The sequence below is a fragment of the Numida meleagris genome, chromosome 2 (assembly GCF_002078875.1).
Source record: "Numida meleagris isolate 19003 breed g44 Domestic line chromosome 2, NumMel1.0, whole genome shotgun sequence".
NCBI lineage: Eukaryota > Metazoa > Chordata > Aves > Galliformes > Numididae > Numida > Numida meleagris.
Window position 1 is genome coordinate 107,018,944 of NC_034410.1, and position 9,994 is coordinate 107,028,937.

Below are 9,994 nucleotides of genomic sequence, written 5' to 3' on the forward strand. Positions count from 1 at the left end.
CCAGGGAAGGTTATGGAACAGATAATCTCAGGATACATCGTGGATCAGTTAAAGGTCAACCAGGGAATCAGGCCCAGTCAGCATAGGTTTATGAATGGTAGATCCTGTTTGACAAACCTGATTTCGTTCTGTGACAAGGTGACCCTCTTAGTGGATAAAGGTAAGTCTGTCGATGTGGTCTACCTGGGCTTCAGTACGGCCTTTGACACTGTCCCCCACAACATCCTTGTGGAATAGCTGGCTGCCCATGGTTTGGATGGGCATACGCTCTGCTGGGTGAAACACTGGTTGGGTGGCCGGGCCCGGAGAGTTGTGGTCAGTGGAGTTAAATCCAGCCGGTGGCCAGTCACGAGAGGTGTCCACCAGGGCTCGGTGCTGGGGCGTCTTCTATTCAACATCTTTATCTATGATCTTGATGAGGGGATTGAGTGCACCCTCAGTAAGTTTGCAGATGACACCAAGTTGATCTGCCAGAGGATAGAAAGGCACTACAGAGGGACCTGGGTAGATGGCATCGATGGGCCAGGGTAAACTGTATGAGTTTCAACAGGGCCAAGTCTCGGGTCCTGCACTTTGGTCACAACAACCCCAGGCAACCCTACAGGCCTGGGGAGGAGTGGCTGGAAAGCTGCCTGACAGAAAGGGACCTTGGTGTGCTGATGGACAGTTGGCTGAATATGAGCCAGCAGTGTGCCCAGGTGGCCAAGAAGGTCAGTGGCATCCTGGCTTGTATCAGGAATGGTGTGGTGAGCAGGACTAGGGAAGTCATCCTGTACTCGGCATTGGTGAGGCCTCACCTCAAGTACTGTGTTCAGTTTTGGGCGCCTTGGTACAAAAAGGACATTGAGGTGCTGGAGCAGGTCATACATATAAACCCTTGAACAGTATTTACATGAGAAATGCTGGAACACCTTTTGAAGACAGGATGTCAGCTCAAGGCATTTTGTAATCAGTAGCAGCCATAGTAATATTAAAAATTTGGAATATCCTGCCTGTGAGACCTGGTTACTGTCTCTAAAATCCAGTTTGTTTAAACCAGTAATAGGTAATCAATATAAATAATGGGGAAATAAAATGTACTTGTATATAAGCTGCAAAGATTAATCACTGTGAATCTAGCTTTCGATGTCAACCACATTAGAAACTGAAATGTTACTGCTCACAACCATTCATACAATGAGGTGTTATGAGCCACTCAAAAAATGCAGGAATAAACCACTACTGCTTAGAGATAGTTGTAGGAAGAGAGTACGCTTACAAATCCCTTTGGTGAGAAGGGAGAAAAATCCTTAGTATCTCAGATATATTGATCACATGAATTGGAGGTTAAAGACTTAGTTAACAATGTTAGTTATATCTTTTGAATTTTCTCTTGCCAATGAATGATGTTCCAATCAAGTGAGCAAAAAAAAGTTAATCCACATGGCATATTTCACTTTCTTTAATGTTAGTGTGATTAGAATAATGTAAGGATAATTCTCAAGATATATGATTAATGACCATCCACAGAATGATAGGACAGGAGACAGGAAAATGAATGTGTCATACCCACAGACATGCCAGCCCTGAGGAAAAGCTAATAATGGAGGCAATAACAAAGACCATAACTCTTGGGGCTCTGATTGATGGGCTATTGAAAGAACTGCTCAGGCATAACTCCGAAGAGGTTGAATCAGAACTTTGAAAATGGTAAGAACTGGGGAACAAGATTATCGTATGTTTCCTGGAAAAGTGGTAATTTAAGGAATGGCAGAGGGGGATTGTGGGGTTGTTTTTTTTTCTCTACAGAAGAAAATTCATATTGCATCTGTACGTATTTTGGTCAGTAAGTACTTTTAATTGAAGCTTAATTTCAGTGGTAAATGGGCTTATCCAAACGATTCCTGAACTGACCTTTTCAGAAGGTGACAATCAATCAAAATATCCCTACTACCTTTAAAATCATTAGTTAAGAGTAAAATTACCAGAGAATATGTATGTTTTCACTTTTCATCATTTTGACAAAACAGAAGAGATAAGCTTATAGCTGTGTTTTCTTTTTGGAAGAAATGTCATCATCTTGGTTTTGTTTTTGTTTTTTGTCTTCTGTGTTGTTTTTTCTTTTATTTGGAGTTGAGTGAGTGGATTACTACTCTGATGCTGTGCATGCTTTTGTCTTTCTAATAAAGTCATTAGAAGCATATAATTTGTACCCATTATCACGTGCTGTAACTTTCTCTCCTAAACATCTCCAAAGCATTGTCATCCAGAGAGACCAAGACAGACTTGATCAGTGGGACTAGGAAAACCTCATGAGTGTCAGCAAATCTAAGTGCAAGGTCTTGCACCTGGATTGCATCTATCGATATGAGCTGGGGAACAAAAGGGTTGAGCACAGCCCTGCCGAAAAAGGGCTTAGAGGTACTGGTGGATGACAACTGGACATGAAAGAGCAATGTGCCTTCGCAGCCCAGAAAATCAACCATATCCTGGGCTGTGTCAAAAGAAGCATGGCCAGCAAGGCAAGGGAGGTTCTGCCCCTCTACCCTGGTGAGGGTTCATCTGCTGTACTGTGTCTGGATGTGGAGTCCTCAGTACAGGAGAGACACAGACCTGTTGGAGTGCATCCAGAGAAGGGTCACAAAAATGATCCAAGGGATGGAACACCTCTCCTACAAGGACAGGCTGAGAGAGCTGGGGCTGTTCAGCCTGGAGAAGAGAAGGCTCTGGGGAGACCTGATAGTGGCCTTTCAGTATCATAAGGGGGCTGTAAGAAAGACGGGGACAGACTCTTCAGCAGGTTCTGCTGTGATAAGACAAGAGGAAATGGTTTCAAACTAAAAGAGGGGAGATTTAGATTGGATATAAGGAAGAAGTTTTTTTTACAGTAAGGGTGGTGAGGCACTGGAACAGGTTGCCCAGAGGTGGTGGATGCCCTGTCCCTAGAAACGTTCAGGGTCAGGCTGGATCAGGCTCTGAGCAACATGATGTAGATGTAGGTGTCCCTGTTCATTGCAGAGAAAGTAGACTAGATGACCTTTAAAGGCCCTTCCAACTCAAACAATTATATGACTCTATGATCTGTTTACTGAAGAAATTTGACAGTAAATTCATACAGCTTTTCCATTACATCCTTTTTGCCCCCTCTCATGTCAGTAGGCAAGTTACTCTATGGAGTACTCTCTACCTGCATTTTGTATTTGTAGTAGCAGAGTAATCATCATGCATGTGCTAGCTTGTGGCGGTATGTGTCAGTGTATATCAGTAGCAGAATTTTGCACAGCCGTCCTCTGTAAATATCTGTTGTGACAATCTCTACTGTAAAATCTTTGTGACAGTTTAATATGTTAGCTTCACCTTCAAACTTCTACTGCTGGAAAAACAATAAACAATTTATAAGTGAAAAGCTTTTTCTCATGGGGGAAATGTTATCTTAAGTCTGATGGGAATTACTGTAGAAGTGTTACTGTTTTTTAACTATCATGTATAGATATGTACTTGCATAGCTATTTCCTATGTATCCTGAGCTGTTAATGAAATAATGGTGCTTTTTGCTTGTTTTAGATGTAGGCTCATGATTTGTTAATGGAAATTATAATCTAGTTTCCATTGGCTCTGAAATCTGACCAAACTTGTATCTTTATTAAATTTCTAGGACTGTGAGGGGATATGAATTCCCTGTGGCCCTGAAGAGGAAAAAGAAATTACTTTTTGACTGTGATTGGACAGCATAAAAAATTGCATTGTCTTAGATGAACAAAATGGTATGAAATTCTTTTGTATTATTTGTTTGGTAGCTTTAATTATTCTCATGTATACTGGATGGATGAAGATTTTTTTTATATCTAGGTATCAGATATTAAGTACGACTGCAAGAGAAGGAAAAGAGTATATCAATTGATAAGCTCAAGATAACATGGCAGGCAAATGATATTCATTTCTCTCAGTAGGGAGTACAGTATGTTACAGGACATAGTATTGACTGGAAGTAATGGAGAATTTACTGGTGACTTTCTTGAGGAACCAAATTATACAGGATGAAGTGGTATGAAGATGTGCATTGGTTTCTTTTAAAAATGACTTAACTAATCAACTTTTTAAGTAAATTTCCCACAGTTTTTTTTTTTTTAGAAAGTGAAGATTGTAAACTAGAAATGTTTATATTTAAATATATTTAGAAATAGGATACAAGCTAATGCTTGCAGTGTGGCACTGAGCTGAGTTTAATGCAGTTTTATGTGAGGACCTGGTAATGAGCCTAGAAGGTAGTTCTTGTAGAAAGGGTTTAGCACTGAATGTCTCATGGTGACCTATAACTCCTCAGGGGAGTGGAGGGGCAGTGCTGAGCTCTGCTCTCTGCTGACAGTGTCAGGTCCCGAGGGAACGGCATGGAGCTGTGTCAGGGGAGGGGCAGCTGGGGTTAGGGAAAGGTTCTGCACCGGAGGGCAGTGGGCATGGAACAGGCTGCCCAGGGAAGTGGTTGTGGCACTGAGCTGTTAGAGTTCGAGGAGTGTTTGGACAGCACTCTCAGCCAGGGTTTGGATTTTGGGTTGTTCTATGTGGAGACAGGAGCTGGACTTGATGATCCTTGTGGGTCCCTTCCAACTCAGGGTATTCTATGGTTCTATCTTTGTGAGTAGATGAAAAAATAGATGGCATGTCAGTATATAACAGCCAAACACCAAGTTTGATCTGCAGAAGTGCAATATCACCATGCAGATTGTTCTATATAGCAACATGCAACTGTACCCTGTAACAAACTTAGATGCTTCTTGGCACTCTTATTCCTGGAGAAGATTGATAAGCAGGAGAAAATTTTAAAAAAGTTTCAGGTGTTACTGAGTTATGAAAAAGGAACTGATGTCTGAGAAGTTTTTTTTTTTTAAAAGCCAGATCCTTAGGTTCAAGGGTGACAAAAGGCCCTCTAGGAAATGGTCCAACTAAAGACCATAGATAAGCCAAAGGAAGGAAGCATATCCTCTTTACAAGAGTAGGTATGAGTCAACTCTTACTGCAAAGCCATCTGGCCTGTTATCATGGCTCTGTGCCTGAGTATTATTCACTATTTAGATGTATTTTAACTTTGACAAAGTGTTTTGGTAGGATAGCCATTCATATTCTGAAGTGTCTGGCCAGCTGGGGATACAGACATAGCAAATTTTATCTGTCTACATCTACTTTCTCTCTTCAATTTTGCTAGTGATATAAAATTGTGAGTAGCTGATATGTGGTATAATTATGCTGCCATTCAGAGAAACTTTGGACTGAAAGGATGGACAAGAAAGGAATCTCAAGTCCAGCAAATGGAAATGAGAAGTCCTACACAAATAATCTCATGCACCAGCAGAGGCAGGAAGCCAGCTGGTTAGAATCCAGCTCTGCAGAAAATGACCCAGGGATGCTGACAGACATCAGGTTGAACATGAGCCAGCAATATGCCCTTGCAGCAAAGGCCAAGGGCATCCTGAACTGCATTAGGAAGAGTTATGCCAGCAAGATGAAAAAAATAATCTTTCAGCTCTGTGCAGCACTGGTGGAGACAAACCTGGAGTGTTGTTTCCATTTCTGGGCTTTCCAGTATATGAAAGACATGGATGTGTGGGAACAATACCAGCAAAGGGCCATGAAGACAGTTAAGGAACTGGAGAAAATGTCCTATGTGGAAAGATGGAGCTGGATTTGTTTAGCCTGGAGAAATCTCATGGGGCACCTCATCAGGGTGTATAAATAACTGATGGGACAGAATTAAGTAAATGGGCATTAACTCTTCTCAGTGGTACTCAATAAACAGAAGAGAGGCAATAGCCACAAACTGAAATACAAAAGAAAAAGTAAGAGAACACTTCTCCATCCTCAGAGATCTTCAAAACCCAATTAGGCAGCCTCAAATTTCTGTGATACATTCTAAGTTTTGTAACTATCAGATGCAAGCTCTTAATCTCATTTGATTTTAGAGAGATGTTTTTAGCTTGGAATGTTGAAGGGCTTGCTATGGCTGACAGCCCTAAAGGCCTCCTTACATATGGATGCTGTATGCTGCTTGTCTCTCTGCTCTTTAAAGTTCTGTGAATTTAAATCACGAATTACAAGATGAAAAACTTAGAAAAGCTAGAACAAGTGGGAGATCTGCTGTGTTACTCAGGATAGTAAAATAGCATGATACTTCATCTGCCATTGCTACATTAAGGATTGAAGGATATAGTTTCTCTCATTTTTTGTTTCCATGTTCAATAATTAATAATTCATTTCCATGTTACTTAAATGAGCATTTTTCACAAAGGACCTGTGAAAGTACTAACATCTCATTTGCTGGGTGTTTCAACCGTAATAATGAAGATATAGCTGTTGTAACAATATATGTATTCTAGAGTCATTATCTTACAAAACAAGCATGTACTGCTTGCATCATCTCTTCACACCCAAATTTCCATCATTTCCAGCAATCCTGAGTCACCAAATATAATAATAATATATGGGCAATTGGATGGGATGTGCTCTATCTTAATTGATTTTAAATAAATACAGAGCTTATCCTGTTTAAGACAGTCTAGTCTAGCCATACTTTCTGGAGGGAGAGCTGGGGGGGGAGGGGGGGGGCAGTGAGGAGGAACTGAAGCAGTACTGAATTCGTGGAAGAAAATGATACAGCTAAAACATCCTAGTGCAGGATAATCTGGTGATGCTGAAGGCTTCTTGTAGAACCTCTCATTATGTGAACTCATGGGCCTGACTAGTTTACAGGAGGACACCTGAGGATTTCTGAAGATACGTGATTGGCTTTTAGCTAGCCTAGCTGTCTCCCATCTGTTAGGGGTGAAGACTATGGTGAAAGGCAGAGTAGGCTCACTCTCTTTCCCTTTGTTTTTTTTTTTTGTACATTGTTCTGTTTCCAGTCAGGTACAATAATAGGTAATTGTTTTGTTTACATAATTTATGGTAAAACATTAGTTCTTCAGGCTTAGGCAAGTTGCTTAGGTTCACATCATTTGAAGGAACAAAATGGCAATTAATTTTCCAGCATCCTTTTCTTAATTCCTCTCTCTCTTCTCTTGCACTGCAGTTTTTAAAATAAGAATGGGATACATCTGAATTTGGGAGTAGTGGATAACATTTGTTCCAATAAAGCTTTCTCAGGCTATCACATGGGCCCATTTCTGCCAGTAGCCTACAAAGATGCATCTTTGTATGTGGTATGGGCTGATAACAGCAGTTTGCCCTACTTGTCTTTTGGCTGAAACCTACTTGATCACGCACTTTCTGGACAGCTGTTCTAAGCACAGCAGGTCTTGACCAAATGTGCAGCATCAGCAGGAGATCAGTCAGGCTAGTTAAATGCATTTTCTTCTGCTGCTTCTTATCTCCTTCAGAACACAACTTTTCTTAGTTGTTTGCTTTTCCTCCTTCCAAACACTTGCAGAAAAACTCAAGGTTTCTGATACTCTAGTTTTGAAAACTCTGTGTGAAAGTGCTTGTACAACGTGCATGACAAAGCAGAGTGCAACTAAAAGAAAATGGTGATGTTATAGAAGAGTGTCATTAAAAGTGAAGTGCATGTTATTCTTATGGTGCTTGTGATGATCTGCACTTTAATCTGAAAGAGATCATAGTAGTAGCATGTGAAACTGTACTCTTTGTTTTGGAGACACAATGAAGACCACTGGAAGCTGAGAAAATACAGATTTTTTTCATCTAAACATAGTTTTTCATGGTCTTTGCATTTTCTCATTATTGAAGTTCTTTTAAAATCAGTTTAAATCTATTCTTTTCAACCCAAGTGCATGGTTTCTTTGGAAAAGAATATCTTTATTTGAAGACCTTTGATTTCTGATAAAGAAACATTCCAATTTTTTTCATAGGAGAAAAAAATATTCGATTATGAACCTTAAAGAAAAATACATAGCATTTTTGGAAGCATCTGCTTTCCTGGAAGTCATGGGATGCAATATATGTTTTGAAGTGTGGTATTTTGATTACGTAGTGAATGCCAGCTTTACAGCTGAAATTTAGCTAGACCTTTAGTTTTGATCATACAGAAGTAATGACTGTTTGTAGTGCTTTATGAGTAGTACCTGAGTGAAGAGTCTAGCAGTAAAACAGATGTGACAAATAGACAAAGCAGTAAGATACTTGCAGAAATGAGTGCATGTCTATTGATAGCAGGTACACTGGGCCAGAAGATGAGCCCAGGTACTGGCACGTTGCTGTTGGTCAGTCTCTGATGCCGCTTTGGCCTTGAACAAATTAATGCTATTTCAGATGGTCCCTAGGTATGGCTAGGCAAATGCGTTGGCCTAGAGAGTGCTCCCAGGAGTTTGTTGGGATGTAACCATCCTATTTTAGAAAGTGCTGTGAAGCATGCCATACCAGATAGCCTCAGGATCTTACCTAGCCCACTTATTTACTCACGCAGGGCAGAGGCACTGCATAATCAGCGAATAAACTTTTTTTAACTCAGGCTGAGCCCTCTTCTGGTTCATATACATGAGGAGTGGGGGTTGAGGTAAGAATATGGTGGGAGTTGAGGTAAGAATACTGGCTGAATTCAAATTTTTAGATGTTCATTTTTAGATTTAGGAATTTGTTTTAGATGCTTTCTCAAGCTCTGAGGAGGTCAATAGCACGTATGATTAAAGTATTGAAAAACTCAGTAAACTAACAAAACTTCTATTAAATGTTTTACCTTATTTCAACCTACTTTATCGCTTCTCTTTCTATATTTATATTTAAATTCCCGTTTTGAAATGTATTTCCAAAGGCAAATTATGTGTGACTTGTTACAGATTTTTTTTACATTAGCACACTTATCAAAGTAACATGGAAAGTTCACAGATGTTTTGGGCATGCATTAAGTTCCACTTCAGTTTGTTAATTAGCCACTCTTCCAGCACTTTCTTCTGGATGGGAGTATGTCTACCACCATAGTCTTCTGATTTTCCTGCATTAATGGAATAAAATTCAGACTTCTATGTGACATGAACCATTTCTAAGCTATTTTTAGTATATTATCCCCCTTCTCCCCAGCAAAGTACCATTTCCATTTGTGAACTCACTGCATTTCTATGAGTTTGAGTGCATATGCTCTTTAAGGAAAATGATTAGCATTACTACCCAGTGAGTCTCCAAAGCTTAAATGATAAGGTTACAAAATGAAAAAAATAAAAATAAAAATTAAAAAATTAAAACCATGGAGTTCTCTTTGGAAAAAGCAGGTATCTTTTTCCAGTGTTTTCTTACTTCTCAATGTCTCAAGTTACAAGTGTACAAAATAAAATTTCCTCCCTATTTCTCTCTAACAGCTTTATAATTATATAGACACACAATCTTTGCCCCGATGTCTATTTCTATTTTTGTTTTGTTTTATTCTTTTTGTACGTATAGGTTTCTAAGAGCCTATTTGTGTCACTAGGCACTCAGTGAAGTGTGCATAAGTGGTACAAATGGATTCTAAAGCTCCTGGTTCCAGCTTAATGAATAACTTACTGGTTCTCTGCCTGTTAAGGGGAAATTAAAAAAAAAATCCATTTCAGTGGTTGACTTCTAGTGGTGACACTTAAACTTTCTGCTGTTGGTTTTTTTTTTTTTTTTATATCTGTTGTTATTGAGTGTCAGGAATGTCTTAGAAAAAACAGCTGGGAAAAAAAAGGTAATCACCAAAACTAAGAACACTCAGGGCTGAAAATAACCTCTTTCCTATGGGACTGTGAGACTGAAAGTAAAGTGTGGTACTTCTGGATCTGAAATGTGTGGTGGGGCCTTGGTATTTTATCTCTATTTCTGTCAATAAATAAGTTTCTTAACACATAAATATTGAAGGATAGCCCCAGGTTTATTCTACTTGGAAATTGTGGAACTGAGTGCCTATAAGGTGTTTGAAAAACCAAAATGGAAACAAAGATGAATAGAAAATATCAGTATTTAGCAGCAAGTTACAGAACATCTGTTTTTACTTTTTTCTGAAATGCTGAAGTAACTTTTCCAAAATCCTTGATTTACTAGGACAAAGGGAAATGGCTTT